Source organism: Lactuca virosa, chromosome 8 (assembly GCF_052849685.1).
Source record: "Lactuca virosa cultivar CGN04683 chromosome 8, Lactuca_virosa_CGN04683_v6, whole genome shotgun sequence".
Classification (NCBI taxonomy): Eukaryota; Viridiplantae; Streptophyta; class Magnoliopsida; order Asterales; family Asteraceae; genus Lactuca; species Lactuca virosa.
Genome location: NC_136433.1, coordinates 53,476,685 through 53,492,474, shown reverse-complemented (window position 1 = coordinate 53,492,474; position 15,790 = coordinate 53,476,685).

Here is a 15,790-nt window from a genome sequence, read left to right as displayed (position 1 = left end):
TGATTGACTTTTCATTAGACTTAATGGAATAACACTTGTGAATTGGTTTAACTTGGCTATAGCAATTCATAAGCACAAATTGCCTCAACTCTTCTTAGAAATAAAAATGGTTAGAGGAGCTCTTAACACATTTCCTTAATTGAAGTCACAAAATCAATGAAGCATAAAATCTTGTGAAAATCAATTAGCTTTAAGTTATAAGAGTTACCAAGTCCAAAAGATAATCAAATGCTTACATTATCATTATGGAGGAAACATTTCCATGGTCTAAATGAAATGAAAACAAACATATAAACCATTTGTTGCTTACTAATTTGAAGATCCATTACTTAACCAAGAAATTAGTCAACAAAAACAAGCATTCATTCATCCAAGCTCATGATCAAAGATAAATAAACACAACAAGATGTTTAACTAGAAAACATTTCCATAAACTTCAAACACAATGTAATGATAAGTCTTCAAAGCAAATAATCATCCATGGGTTAAACCCTAATCAACCAAATGAAAGTTTAGCCGAGCACGGCCAACGTAAAAGAAAAGCAATATAGTTTAGTGGTATCAAACATTGTCTTAGATGCAAGATGAAAAGAAATTACACTATTCTTCCAAAAAAATTCTTCAAGTCTTTCAAAGGCTCATCTTTTTGAGAGAATATGGTCTATGTTCTATCAAGTGTTATCTCCCAATAATGGCTCCAACCTCCAACAAAAGGGAGCTGATTTCCGGATTCAAAAAGGTGCCAAAAGCCACCCACCAAACTTCCACAAATAGAGTCAACAAGTCAAACCCGGAATCAGCTCAGAACAATTCACGCGGACAGCGTAAGAGTCCACGCGGACCGCGTGGGTCACGCTGAATGTGAGACTTGGGCCATTAATCATGCATTCTAGCCCAATCTTCAATTCTTCAACTTCAGCCCACAATCATAACTCTTTAAGGCCCATTTGTGCCATTCCAAAGCCTTCTAATGATTGACCCAATACTCCTTCAATTTTCTTGTAGCTCGATTCCGCGTCGCCTCATCATCATCATTGTTCATAAATTAAGTCCAAATTGATTTCTTCTTTATGCAAGCACCAAGCTCAATCGCACCACTCCAAATCCACAAGCAAACCGCAAGCCTCCACAAGTCCCGCACCCTTCTAAGCCACCAATAACAAAAAGTCTTCGATAAATCCTGCAAATAAGCTCAAAAGACTAGAAAGCACCCGGTAAAGGAGAAAAATAACAAAAAGAGAAAATATGCATGAAGATTAACTAAAATGAGATGATTTAACTAAAAATAAACTACGAAAAGAAGTAATAAAATGAAGTTATCATGTATGTATTCCTATCCATCTTAATTTGTCATAACCATAATCACAAGACAAGGGTTGTGACAAGTCCAAACTCATATGGACTGAGCTTGTTCAATCTTAATTTCTTGCCACTTGGCAGTACAAGACCTACCATTGCTTCCAGGTTGTTGAGCAGGTCGCCTATACTGGTCAATGTACTTTCATTGATTAAGCTGCTTTTCCTTGTGCAATCAAATGAGAACTCATAGAACTCACATGCATAGTCAACATGAATGGGCACAGAAACAAGAATGTGTCAACACGATAGGTTACAAACCTCAAGTCGTGTGCTAGTGATGAACAATAGGTTTATTCTTGATTAGTTCTTGAAACTTTTCAAGACCATTAAGACTCCCACTGACCTCTTGTCATATAAGATTCTCTGTCAAGGAACATTTCTTGACAACCATATATTCAAGAGTTAGTGTGAGACCTTATCAAGACAACAATTCATGTAATTGGTCTTAGTTGATCTTTGTTTTATCCAGAACATCACAACAACCAATTCCAAATGCGCAAGTGTAAGAAACGTTTCTACTCCACATTTCCTGAGGCGTTACAAACCTTCTTGGAACATGTCACTCAAGGTACAACTTGGAGTAACTTAGAGTATGACTCTAAAACTCGATTTTGGAACGAAGTACGACTCATCCTTTTGATTTATCCATTTCAACGATTCTAGATTCCTCTTCTTAGTCATGTAAATGCACGAAGGTGTCCTTAGAGGATCAATCGTGACATGGTACCACAATCATTAGGATGATCATAAAACACGATACCAAAGTATTCTCCTTTCCTTTCAGATTGGAGAAACATTTATCTTTCTACCTAATTGATTGTACTTATTCTATACTTTGAAACCTTTCAAGCCATTAGAATTATACTAAATCTTGTAAGTATAACCATATTTACTGAATCAGCAGTAAATCATGACGAAGAGACTTTATCATCCTTTGTGGTGGATCTTGAGCAGTCCACATCAATGTGTACTAGATTCTTCAGTATTTCACTTGACTCACATATACATGTTACTATGTTACTAAATATTCCTAATCAATCTATCATAACTCTAAAGCAACAACTCCAAAAATCTGATCATCGAACCATGCGATCGAAATCAATTTCTTCAAGATCAGACTCAGCCTTCTCTTCTTTTAAGCTTCCTTCCTTTTCTTTGATCCTACAAAACATCAAAATGAAATATTATCACATCATGTATTAAGAATCTGAAAATTGGAACATAATAGAGTTAGATAGTAGATATGCCTGAAGCAGAGTCATACAATTTGACTTTACTATCCCTGCGATCTTTAAGGTAGATACAGCAGCTTCGCATCCAATGCCCCTTCTCTTCGCAATAGAAACATATGGACTCCTTAAAAATGACACATGGAACAATCTCGGACTTGGCCTTTCTCTTATGGTTAAACTTTTCGACCATGGCCAATTTCTCTCCCTTAGGAGAAGAATTCATTTCTGGATCAGCATTGCCATTGCCTATATCCATGGAAATTTGGGAGGTAGATCTTCCAATCAAATTTTATTTACCAGTGCGCCAAATCATTTCTGATTCAGCAGAAATTAGTAAATATGTTAGATCAATGAGAGTCACATCGTGATCTGTCACATAGTAGTCTTTAACAAACTGACTATATGACTTGGGAAGTGACTGAAGAACCAAGTCAACAACCATCTTCCTTGGGAAAACGACACCCAACATTCCCATCCTGTCAATATGTAACTTCATCTCCAAGACATGAGCACATATAGACTTTCCATCTTCGTGTTTACTTGCCAATAGGGCTTGAGTGATCTTGAAATTTTCAAGTCGACGAACAGTTGGGTCAGGGAGAACTATTGGAGGAGGTGGAGGAAGTGAAGTATGATATCTAGTTCCTCGATGGAAACGTGGAACATCATCTTCATGAGGAAACCTTTTTCCAAAAGATTCGGGAAGACCACAATTGTCAGAACTAGACATCTACAAGGGAGAAATTCAAGTTAGTTGATTTAAACCTTAATATAACACCCAAATGAAATTTTAAGGCTAGGACCTGACACAATAATTCACAATTCGGAAGAAGGATGCCGTAATCGAATTGTAAACTATTTGTCAGTGGGTAAATGACGATTTACCAATTCCACCACAAAAATGAAATTTTAAAAGAATTAGGTTTTAAATGAAACTCCTAGATCTTTTGAGATTCATTGAACCTTTCAATGGCATGTTTAATCTCGACTATACCCTTCAAGTTTGTGACTGGGATACCGAGGATCACAAACAAAGTGTGAATAACCATGCAAATCACCTTAGTACTCTCGATAACATTTATCACCTAATCAATATGTCAGTTAATCACACACGCTCCATCGATCTATGATAACTAACGAGCTAGCTATTTCCATCCTTTATTAGTCCCAAATTAGTGTGCAAGTTAACCACACACACTCCACTAACGACCAATAAGGTGTAATGTGCAATTTCAATGATTAGCACCAAATTCACATTTTTCCTAAAGTAACTGAGATTGGGAATTTAGAAAAGAATTTATAATTATCATTATACTTTATGATAATTAATGTCCTATCCTACCCGTTCGGCTAACGACCCTCCTCTAGTCAAGGAAGCGGTGGGTGAGAGTGGACACACATTCAATCGCCATTTTATAGGCAATTTCCTTATACTCTTATAGACCAGTTTCTTGAATGAGGCCTACTAACGGTAAGACTGAATGTCTTATACATATATATAAGTATTAAGTTATTAATATTATAATAGTATAAGGGTTGAATTTTAAACTTTTAAAACTCTAGGGTTTAGAATTCAAATATTTCAGAATAAAAACTTTTTAATCAAATTTTAAATTCCAAAACATAAGGGCAAGTTTTGAAACTTTTCAAAACCTCTTAGATCAAATTTGAAAACAATTAAATTTATCATATAATTTATCTATATCACAAAATTTGATCGAATCTAATTTCATATAGAAAGATAATTCAAATCAATTTCTACAAATAATCAATTTATCACATAATCAAGTAATTATCTTAAAATTTGACAATTATCCTCCAATTCAACGAGGATAATCATTACCTTATCGTAAAAAATGAATTTTATTAGTCAAAACAATTTATGGTAATGATCCTAATCCAATTCTGGCCAAAAAAACCCAAAAATCTGCCAACATATGATCCAACTCGTCGAGTCAGGGAATGGACTCGTCGAGTTGGCTCAACTCGTCGAGTCCCATTATGGTCTCATTGAGTTCATCATGCAGAGAGCAGATTTCGATTTGCTTCAGCTTTGAACAATTATCCAATGCATCAATATAACAGAAAACACCCTAGGCTCTGATACCACTGATGGGTTGGAAGCACTATAACAATCATATGGTGCACATACAACCCTAATGCTTTGGATCTAAGTTTTCTCAAGTTATACATGCAATTTTCTTTTATCCAAAGCATGTAGCCAAACTAGCATACAATTTTGAGATTTACAACATAAAAAAAGTTAGATGAATACCTCTTTGTTGTAGCTTGTAGAACTTGGCCTTTCAAGAGCTTAGTACCTCAAATATGATACATCAAATAAGTCACAAACACCAAGAACAATGGAGGATTATGAGAGAGAGGCCACGAGGCACCAAAAATCGGCCAGGGTTTCTTCTTGGAAGTCTTGGCCGATTTTGAGAGTGCTAGGGGTTAAATTTATAGTGTGGAATTCCTAGGGTTTTAACTTGTAAACCCTAATTCATTTACTTAGGCGTTTAAGCAATCCAATAACCTATATTATAGGCCCTTTGGACTAAGCCTTCATGGACTCTCACATAGATTTAGTCCATCCCTAATGAACATGGATCATTAGCCCAAACTATATGTATTACTGATTTACCTAATCAGTCCCCATTAATTTAATACCAATTAATTACTGATCAATACCAATTAAATAATATGATTTCTCAATTAATATATTATTCTTATAATATATTAATAAATCACAAATAACCTCTTTCTCAAATATCCATCCTATCAAATTGCTCTGGTGAAGGTAACCCAAAAGGACCATGCTACTATCGGGTCAAGTGCATACCAATTGTAGTTATTGGCTTAGACACCTAATCCAACAATAACTAAATGGTACAATGGGGTATTACTAACATATTCAAACTACTAGGAAAAAAGACGATTGTTGAATTCACTCCATCATTCTTGTTTTTCTGGGATGATCACCTTATCGCGTTCCAGTTGTGCTTCTTAAATCTCATCATTAAAGTCGACACTATGTCGGTAAAGGTTCTCATAACCTAACTTACTTATGTAAATCAGATTCGATCTTATATGGCCACTTGGTCCCGAACTTAGAGTCACTCTCCTAATCATCACCGTATAATAGGTTATTACGAGAATAACATAAAACAATTTCATAGTGTTAGCCATACAATCTATCTAACAACCAGTACCTTAGCAACTTTGTGACTCTTTTGGATCCATGTGTGAGTCTTGTACTTCAGGTAGTATAGGCCTTTACTACCTTTCACACGTACTCATACTTTTCCAAAAATTGTCTTCCAGTTTCCAAGCCACTTGCAATACTACATACGTTGACTACTAAACATATGTATGTATGTGTCCCATGAGCATATACAATAGGTTTTCATAGACTTTATGTAGCATCCGGAACCCTAAGGTACTAAATTCATTATTATATTTACACTATGAGGGTCCTCACGACGTGAGATCTTGGGGATCACGTCATGATGTACCATTGACTTGTTGAACTACGTTTCTGGAAACTCACGACGTGAGGCATAAGGTCTCACATTGTGAGCGCGACTTAATGACCCAAAACCATAATTTTTGGCTTTTTCAGTGAATGAGAGGCTAGGACTATCCATCCTTAGCCTCTCTCACCCTCTAAGCCTCTGGAAAACCCTAATCTCGACCCTCTTAAAGCTTTTAAGCATTTTTGAGATCTTTTAAGCGTTCCTTGGTGGTTTTTAGCTACTTGTAGTGGAAGAAGACCTTGGTTGAGCAACCTTTTGGCGTTTTGGCTTCCACCTTGCAATCTCTTGGAGCTTGTGGACGATTGTAAGTCATCAAGCTTGGACCTTTTTACCTATTTCATTCTAGATCTAAGTTATAAGCTACTTTTTGCATGTTTGAGTGGGATTGCTTACATGGGGTCTATAAAGTTGGAAACTTTATGGATCATTGACTTATTCTCTTCAACATAGCCGTTGGATCTGAGTTTTGGTGTAGTTTGGGACTCCAAGTTTGAGTCTAGATCTCATTTTCCACACCTTTCGTCTAGTAAGAGTCTGAGTCATGCATTGGACATGCATGAATGAAAAGCCTCGATTTTTATCATCTTTTGGGTAAAGGGAGACCCCCTGGAAAGTCCCAAGTCATGGTTGTAAGGATTAAGAGCTTAATGTTTTAAGATGGTATGTTCTGATCTCACGATGTGAGGTTTAGAACTGTCGCATCGTGAGGAAGTTCGACATCCCGTATATTTTGTCCAAATTAGGTATGACGTGACTCAAGGTTGGGCCGCGACATGATGGTGACTGGAACCTTTTTGGATACGTTGAGTTGACTTGCTGAGTCGGGACTGAGTCGAGTTGGTCCTCACGACGTGACCATGGTTTGGTCATGACGTGAGAACCCGTTGTTGGAGTTTGGATCGTAGATTTTGGACCATGTTGGTCCTTGGGATTTTGATTTGGGTTATTGGACTTTTGGTTGAAGGCCCATGAAGACGTTTGGGCCCAATTTGGAAAATTGGTCCATATTTGGGCTTTAGGTGATTATTTTGGAAATTAGGGCTATTACGCTAGTTTGGACTCTTAGTGTGTGTCGGGATCCAATTATCAATTGGATGTTATTTTGTGATTGATAGCGCGAAGATTTTAGCAGTTCAGCAGCCAAAGACTTTTTTGTGAGATTCAACAGTGCGAGGTGAGTTTCCTCACCATGTCTAGCAGGTCTAAGGCACCAATGCCAGCCCATGATTTGTTATGCTAGAATACTAGATGTGTGTGTGACTCTTGTGTGTGTATGTGGTTGTATGCCTACTGGTGGGGGCCCGATGGTTACTATGTATGATATTATCTGTTATGCTTATAAGATTTGTATGTGGCGGGGCCTGTTAAGCGAGTTTGGGTGGGGCCCGTTATGCGAGTGTGGGCGGGGCCCATTATGCGAGTGTGGGTGGGCCCCGATAAACTCATTAGGCGGGGCCCATTATGTGTTTCCTTATGTATGGTATGTGGTATCTTGGGGATTTAACTAAACTTTGAGCTTACGGTTTTCAGTTTATGATACTTATACTTCAGGATCGAAAGGGAAGAGCCCAGGATGATTGCAGAGCACACATCACCTTTTTCGTATTTTGAGATTTACTCTGATATGTTTTGATGTAGTTGTTGGATTAGGTGTCTAAGCCCATAACTATTTTGGTATGTACTTGACCCGATTATGAGCATGGTCCTTTTAGGTTTCCTTCACCATAGCAACTGATAGGATAAATTAAGGAGAAAAAAGATTAATTATGATTTATTAATATATTATGTGAATAATATATTAAAAGAGAAATCATATTGTTTAATTAATATTGATCAAGAATTAATTTAGAATTAATTTTTTGTCAAAAGAGATTAATTAAACTTAGGGGCTCGAATTGCAATTATAAGATAACTGGATTTTGGGCTGTAGATCCCTTAGGAATAAGGTGGACGAATTCAAGGTGGAAGCCCACCTAGAAATCGTCCAGGCCTTGATTCTGGAAGGATCTAAAGGGCTGCTTGGTGGCTAAGCAATCCAATTAGATTTTTGACAAAAACCCTAGCAGCTCACCTATAAAAGGAACCCTAAGGCTCCCAAAATTCGGCCCTATGCTTCCAAGAGAACCTTGGACGAATTTTGTACCTCCTCCTCCCTCTGCTAAGTCATCTTGTTACTAGTGGTGTTTGTGACTCTATTAGAGGTGCAACATTTGAGGCACTACGCTTTCAAAGGTCAAGGATATTCAAGGAGAACTTGTTATTACTACATAACAAGAAAGGTAAGATCTAAACCCTAGTTTATATGTCAATTTAATTATTGTATGCTAGTTCTTAGGATCATTGCTTTGGTATTCGAGGTTGTTGTGTTCATAGTAGAAAAGCCTAGATCAAAGGAACTAGGGTTCCATGTACACCATAAGAATGATGTTATGCTCATAACCCATTAGTAGTGACATACATTGATCTTTTGGGGTTGTATGATAATGTTTGGATTAATGTTTTATTAAATCAAAAATGAAAATTTTGGGTCTTATTTTGGGATGTTACACTCTACTAGGACTTTGCATCTTTATCGATGCCCTACCTTACGAATATATGCCCTATCAAGCATGTATTGAACTTCCTAGACTCTCCTTTTAAGATTCCTTTCCACTGTATCCTACTATTAGATGAGGAAGAACTTTTATCAGTATTAACTAATTATCGAACGAATACAATTGTATGTCGCTAAAATCAAACAGTCTGTCGACTGAAAGAACCGACACTACAATGGTTGGACTTAGACAAGAGCTACGCCATATTGCCAAATCGAGCAATCTAAAACTATTTAATTATGGGATCATGCAACATAACGTATTTGTCAAATAACTAATTAATATCGATAAAGGTCCTAAGCAGCAAAATAACAAGAAAATCACTAGGCTATAACTATAAGACATCATAATTATAAGGCAATTCTAACCGTCTATTCTTAAAAAGATCCCTAGCCTACATAATAGCATGCATTTCTAACATTTCACACATAGGGAAAATAACAAAAATTCGCTACGAAGTTTCTAGGGTTGGTCCATATAGTTCCTAAAGTATTTTCGTTTCTTTATGGGGGCATAAACTCGTTTTTGTCGGGTATATTAGGTCCTTAAGCAAGAATTGAAGGGGTAAACCGGTTACCCCTTGCGACATAAGCCTTTCTTATGGACCCACTTTCCTTGACCTAGGTATGTAATAAATTATAAATCATTTTCCCTTCGTTCTTCAAATACCCAGAAATTAGATCTTACAAAAATCCACGAGGTGAATCGTATTTCCTTTAGAGGTGAATCGTATTCCTCTTTTGCACATTTCAACTCTCTAGAAGATTCATTAGATGATTGGGTGCTTCGAACGTGAGTAGAAGCACAGTGGGAACCGTTGGTAGAAATGCTAGAAGTGGGTGAATTAGGTTTGATGAGTTTCAATCGATGCATCAAATTGATCATTAGTATCAGATGAGACCAAACTCTCTAAACTAAGACCGAAGTACTCAAACACCATCATGTGGTTTTCATTTGCGATTTTAGGATCTGGGAACTCGATTTTTTCGAACTTGGCTAATTCTGAATCAGCGGCGGCTCCCTTCACAGGAAGTGGCAGCGGGATGGATATCATGTCCGGTGAAGCTCTGGTGTATGATAACGATAAGTGAATGAAATCAGAAGGCGAGTGGAGGAGATCGGTAGAAGATAGAGTGAAATCATTTTCCAATTTTCCGTTTCTGATGAGGATTTCAGATTAAGGGATCAAAGAAAAACCAAGAAATTAATGTGCGAGATAATTTCTATCCCTACATAGCATGTACATCTCACACTTCAGAGAAGATTCAATTGTGGGAACCTTAGTCCGAAGTGTTTCGTTAAAGACTAGATTTTGTCCACCTCCATTGATGGTCTGAGTGGTGCTTGGTGAATGTGAATATCCAGAACACCAATAAATGGTTTGGGTACTTTAGGGTGATGTGGCAAAAATAATTGACTTTCCAATGGGTGATGTGGCAAAAATAGTTGACTTGACATTAAAACCGACTAAAATAAGTTATGGTGACTAAAAAAAGCAGGTTGCTTCCTATCTTATGCCCGCATAAAGCAACAAAAATATTTTAGGGACTAAATGGACCAACCCTAGAAACTTCGTAGGACATTTGATTCATTTTCCCTTCACACAAATCAATAATCATAACAAATATGGATATTTTGGAAATCACTTTCCTTCTTGAGCTTTGGCTGACTGTACACATCCCGTTCTTTCCTTTTTGTATTATTCTTTTTATGAAAATATTTATTAATTACTCAAATCCTTAGTTTGATTCTAGAATCACACAAGTATTCATTCAGTTCAGTCAAACCTGGGCTTTGATACCAACTCTTAACGTCCTGATTTTCAACCCAATATTTTCATTTTTGTTTATTAAAATATATCACAGTTATAATTACATTATGCGGAAACATGTTGTGAATGTGTGTGTGTGTGTGTGTACATTCGAACCTTGCCCTTCTCACGAAGTACCTAAAAAATATTTATAACAACTGGGTAAGCACTAGGCTTAAAGATTTTCCCTAAAATACCATATACCACAACACATATACATCCATACAAACAATGGCTCACAATATGCCAATATATATCTTGGAATACGCTACCGACCTTTTTAACCATTCCACCATCATCCCCTAACTAAAGTTGCGTATGTCTCTAGTTTCCCAACCTATTTAACCATTCCACCATCAACCCCTACCTAGGTCTAATATCACAACAATTACACATATACTTTCTACTCTATTAGGCCTCTATCCTAACATACATGGATATACTGCATGGTATAGTGAGATAACTCACATGGACACTTTTTTAGAAGATTAAACAAAGGATCAAATAGCAAATAATTTAAATTAAACAATTAATTTAATGATTATCTAAATTTGACCTAATCAATTTTATTTACAAGATAATTCAACAACTAATTTAAATAATCAAATATTATCAAATAAGGAATTTATTATTCAAACAATTGGTAATTATCTTTTGATTTGGTAAGGATAATCATAAAACAGTAATAAAATTCGGATTTTATTAGTCAAAAACGATTTAGGTAATTATCCTTAAGCAAAACATCAAGAAATCCCGAAAATCTCTTTGTCTGATAGCTAAACTCGTCAAGTTCACATTGGAACTCGGCGAGTTCATCCACCTCGTCGAGTTCCCAATGGAACTCGTCGAGTTCATCAGACAGATAGCCTAAAAATCGATTTTAAAGCATGAATGAACATACAAGGCATCAATACAATAGAAACCAAACATAGCTCTGATGCCACTGATGGATTTGAGCCAAAAGAACATCATATGTGCTCATGCAAACCCTAATGCTTGGATCTAGGTTTCTCTATTGTACATGCAATTCATCCAAGACTTTCTAACCCTAGATCTAGTGTATATAATCGAAATTAACATCATGAATCATATCTAGATGTTTACCTTGTTCTTGGTTGAAGATCTTGAAGCCTTGAGAACTTTAGCACCTCAAGTGTTGTGCCTCTAATGAATCACAAACACCAATAGCAATTGGAGGAAACAAGAGAGAGAGGGGAGAGGAGAATTTCGGCTCTAGGACTTCTAGGGTTCAAGTGGCCAAAATTCCCATGCCAAGGGGTCCTTTATATAGGTGTAGGAATTAGGGTTTCAGTGATTATCCTTTTCTGGTTACTTAGCCACCAAGCAGCCCATAAGATAATTCTAGAATCCCTATCATGGACGAATTCTTAAGGCTTTATCCCTAGAATTCGTCCACCCTATTTATTAGGATTTCCTTGCCCATCTTTGTAACTATCACATAATTAAAGTTCAGCCCCTTAAGTTCAATTAACTTCTTTTCAACACAAAATTTATTCTTAATTAATTATTTACCAATGTGAATTAAACAAATATGATTTCTCTTTTAATATATTAGTCTCATAATATATTAATAAACCATAATCACCTCTTTCTATATTATTCCTCTAGTTAAGTTGCTTTGGTGAAGGCAACCCAAAAGGACCATGCACAACCGGGTCAAGTACATACCAAATATAGTTATGGACTTAGACACTAATCCAACAGTCTCCCACTTGGATAAGTCTAATAACTATAAATGCAAATGCACCTTCTGAATCCGATTAGCAATCGCAATTCTCAAAACTCTTGATCTTATCAATAACATGTCCTTCAGATAAGGGATCGCATAATCCTCTGTTCTAGATATCGTGTGGACAAATACATGGAACATAGTCATACTTATTGTCCAGTAGTTGTTTCTCGATCTTTGATTCATTTGACATAGAACTTAATTAAACACATCAATTCAGTCCTGACCGGGCCCGACACATAACTCAAATCAAATCAAAGAGGGGCCTTGATATCGCTTTTTCCCTCTTAGGATAAAAGGAACAGATAAACTTCGACTTATATGCATTTACTATCCATTAATCAAATCATACACAACAATGCATTTTATAACATCAAATTACTGATGCGTTTACGCATTATCAATGCACAACCAATTAGCAAACAATAAACCATATATCTAGGTTTTAAGACCATATGATATGATCGTTTTGCGATCAGTCGCGATAAATTCTATGAAGTGATTCCAGCAAGTGTGGGTCTAATCCAATGCTCAAATCAAACTCATAAGCACTCATGAACATTGTAGCAAACTTTTTATATGTCTAATACTCTTCAGACAATCTACACATCAATTCATGACAGTCTTCATTCATACCTACTTCCAACATATGAACGACTGTGGACCGTTCGAATAATCTTGTTATTTAGGAAGTCAAAACATGCAAAATGAAACAATAGGCAAACAATTAACATAAGACAAAAACATTACTAATAAATAATACTCTTTTACTTAATCATCGAATGTTAATTATAATTTATCTATTACACGTTTCTAAATAATCTAATCTAAACTAATATCGTCCTTCAGCCTAATGCTCCTAGCGTGCTCAAGTGCTTAACCCTACTCAGTCCCTTCGTAAGCGGATCTGCTGGGTTATCCTCTGATGATACCCTCTTCATTACGAGGAGTCCTTCTTCCACTCGATGTCGAATAAAGTGATATTTTCTGCCGATATGTCGAGATCTGCCATGATCCCTCAGTTCCTTGGTCAAGGCAACCACTCCTTCATTATCATAGAAAATTTCCATAGGCTCTTGTATGGCCGGAACAACTCCAAGGTCTCCGATGAAGTTCCTCAATCATATTTCCTCCTTTGACGCTTCGCTCGTTGCAATGTACTATGATTCGCACGTTGAATCAGCTACGGTCTCCTGCTTGGAACTTTACCAAGTCACTGCTCCTCCATTAAGGGTAAAGACTCAGCCCGAATGCGAACGACAGTTGTCCCTGTAGGTCTAAAAGATGGTGTCACTGTACCCTCTCACCTTTAAGTCATCACTCCCACCGAGGACTAGAAACCATTCCTTGGTCCTCCGAAGGTACTTAAGAATATTCTTGACTGCGGTCCAATGTGCTTTGCCAGGGTGCCCTTGATATCTGCTGACCATGCTCAAAGCGAAGGCCACATCAGGGCGAGTACAAGTCATAGCATTAATGATTGAGCCAACTGGGGAAGCGTATGGTGGAAGCGTACTATCACTAATGAACGTATCCCCTTCTGTAGTAATATGAAAACCATAAAATTAGGGTGGAACACTAAGCCTTTCGGAACGTCTAAGAGGTAAGGACTCGTCAATCGGTTCAACCAGAGCTTCCTCCTCGGGTTGAGCGCCAGTGTTATAGGTTCCTTCATCGATCGACTCTTGAAGCTCTTCAAGATCGATTTGCCTACCAATGTCCCCTTGGCTTATGAGTTCATGTTCTTGGAAAAGCCCTCTCCTCGCAACGAAAACAACGTTGTCACTCGGTCTATAGAAGAGATATCCAAAGGATTTTTTGCGGGTAGCCGATGAAAATACATCGCTCACTACGAGGTTTGAGCTTGTCGTGAGTCACTCGTCTTACGAAAGCCTTGAAACCCCAAACCTTGATGTGTGCCAACGAGGGAGCTTTCCCTGTCTACATCTCGTGAGGTGTTTTGGCAACCTTCTTCGTAGTGACTAAGTTAAAGATATGGGCGGCAGTCTCTAAGGCATACCCCCAGAATGAGATACGTAGCGAAGCACGACTCATCATGGAACCAACCATGTCAAGAAAGGTTCGATTACGCCTCTCAGCCACACCATTTAACTATGGTGTCCTAGGTGGCATCAATTGCGAAACAATTCTCCATTCCTTGAGGTAGTCGTGGAATTCAAGACTTAGGTATTCTCCACCTCGATCAGATCGAAGTGTCTTGATTTTCCTGCCCAACTGATTGTCCACTTCTTGCTTGAACTCTTTGAACTTTTCAAAGGTTTCTGATTTATGCCTGATTATGTAGATATAACCATATCTGCTATAATCATCGGTAAAAGTCACGTAAAACCGGCAGGCATCCTTTGTGGTGGATCTAAATGGTCCACATACATCTGTATGTATGAGGTCCAATAAACCCTCACTCCTCGCACAAGTGCCAGTGAAGGGTGACTTGGTCATCTTTCTAAGTAAACAAGATTCGCACACGTCATCGTCCCTAAGGTCGAATGACTCCAACACTCCATCCTTTTGGAGTTAGGATATGCGCTTCTTGTTGACATGTCCAAGACGACAATGCCACAAGCATGTTTTATCCAAATCATTGGAAGAATCAATACACAACACATCATTTCCTAGTTTGTCTACAACCATCACAGTTTCATATATTCCATTACAAGGCAATGCTTCAAAATATAAAACACTATTAAGATAAACATAAATGGAACCCTTTTCATTATCAAAGGAATATCTAAATCCTTGTTTATATAAACCATGAAATGAAATGATTTTTCTTGCCATATCTGGCGAATAGCACTAAGGAATATACTCCAATCTTGGTGACAGGCGACGATCTTTTGTTTCCCATGATTAGGTTTATCCTTCCACGCTCCACATCCCTATTTCTTCTTAGTCCCTGCAAATCAGAACATATGTGAAAATCACATCCTTTATCAAGAACCCAAGAAATTGCATGCGATGAATCATTAGATTTAATAGTGTAAATACCAGCGAAGGACGGATTGATCTTCCCATCCTTGATAGCTTGCAGATATTCTGGGCAGCTTCTTTTCCAATGCCCTATCTTGTGGCAGTGATGGCACTCTGCCTCCTTAGGGTTAGAGTTGGGTTTAGCAGAACCAACTTTGGTTCCACTAGAAGAGATACTATCTTGGGACTTTCCCTTGTGGTGGCTCTTTGAGGGAGCCTTCCTCTTCTTACATTTCCCTTGCCCAATTGCGAAGACTGGGGAAGCAGTAGGAGTTGGAGTTGGTACAACAGATTTATCTTTGAGGTTGCTCTTAGCAGTTCTCAACAAGCCCTGAAGCTTGCTTAAAGAGACCTCCTCCTTGTTCATGTGGTAGGTCATGCGGAACTAGCTATAGAAGGGAGGCAAGGAATGAACGATGATGTCAATTGCCAGCTCTTCATCAAAGTTCACATTTAACTTTAGCAGGCGATCGACATATCTCTGCATCTTTTGCAGATGAGCAGTAAGGGACTCTCCATTA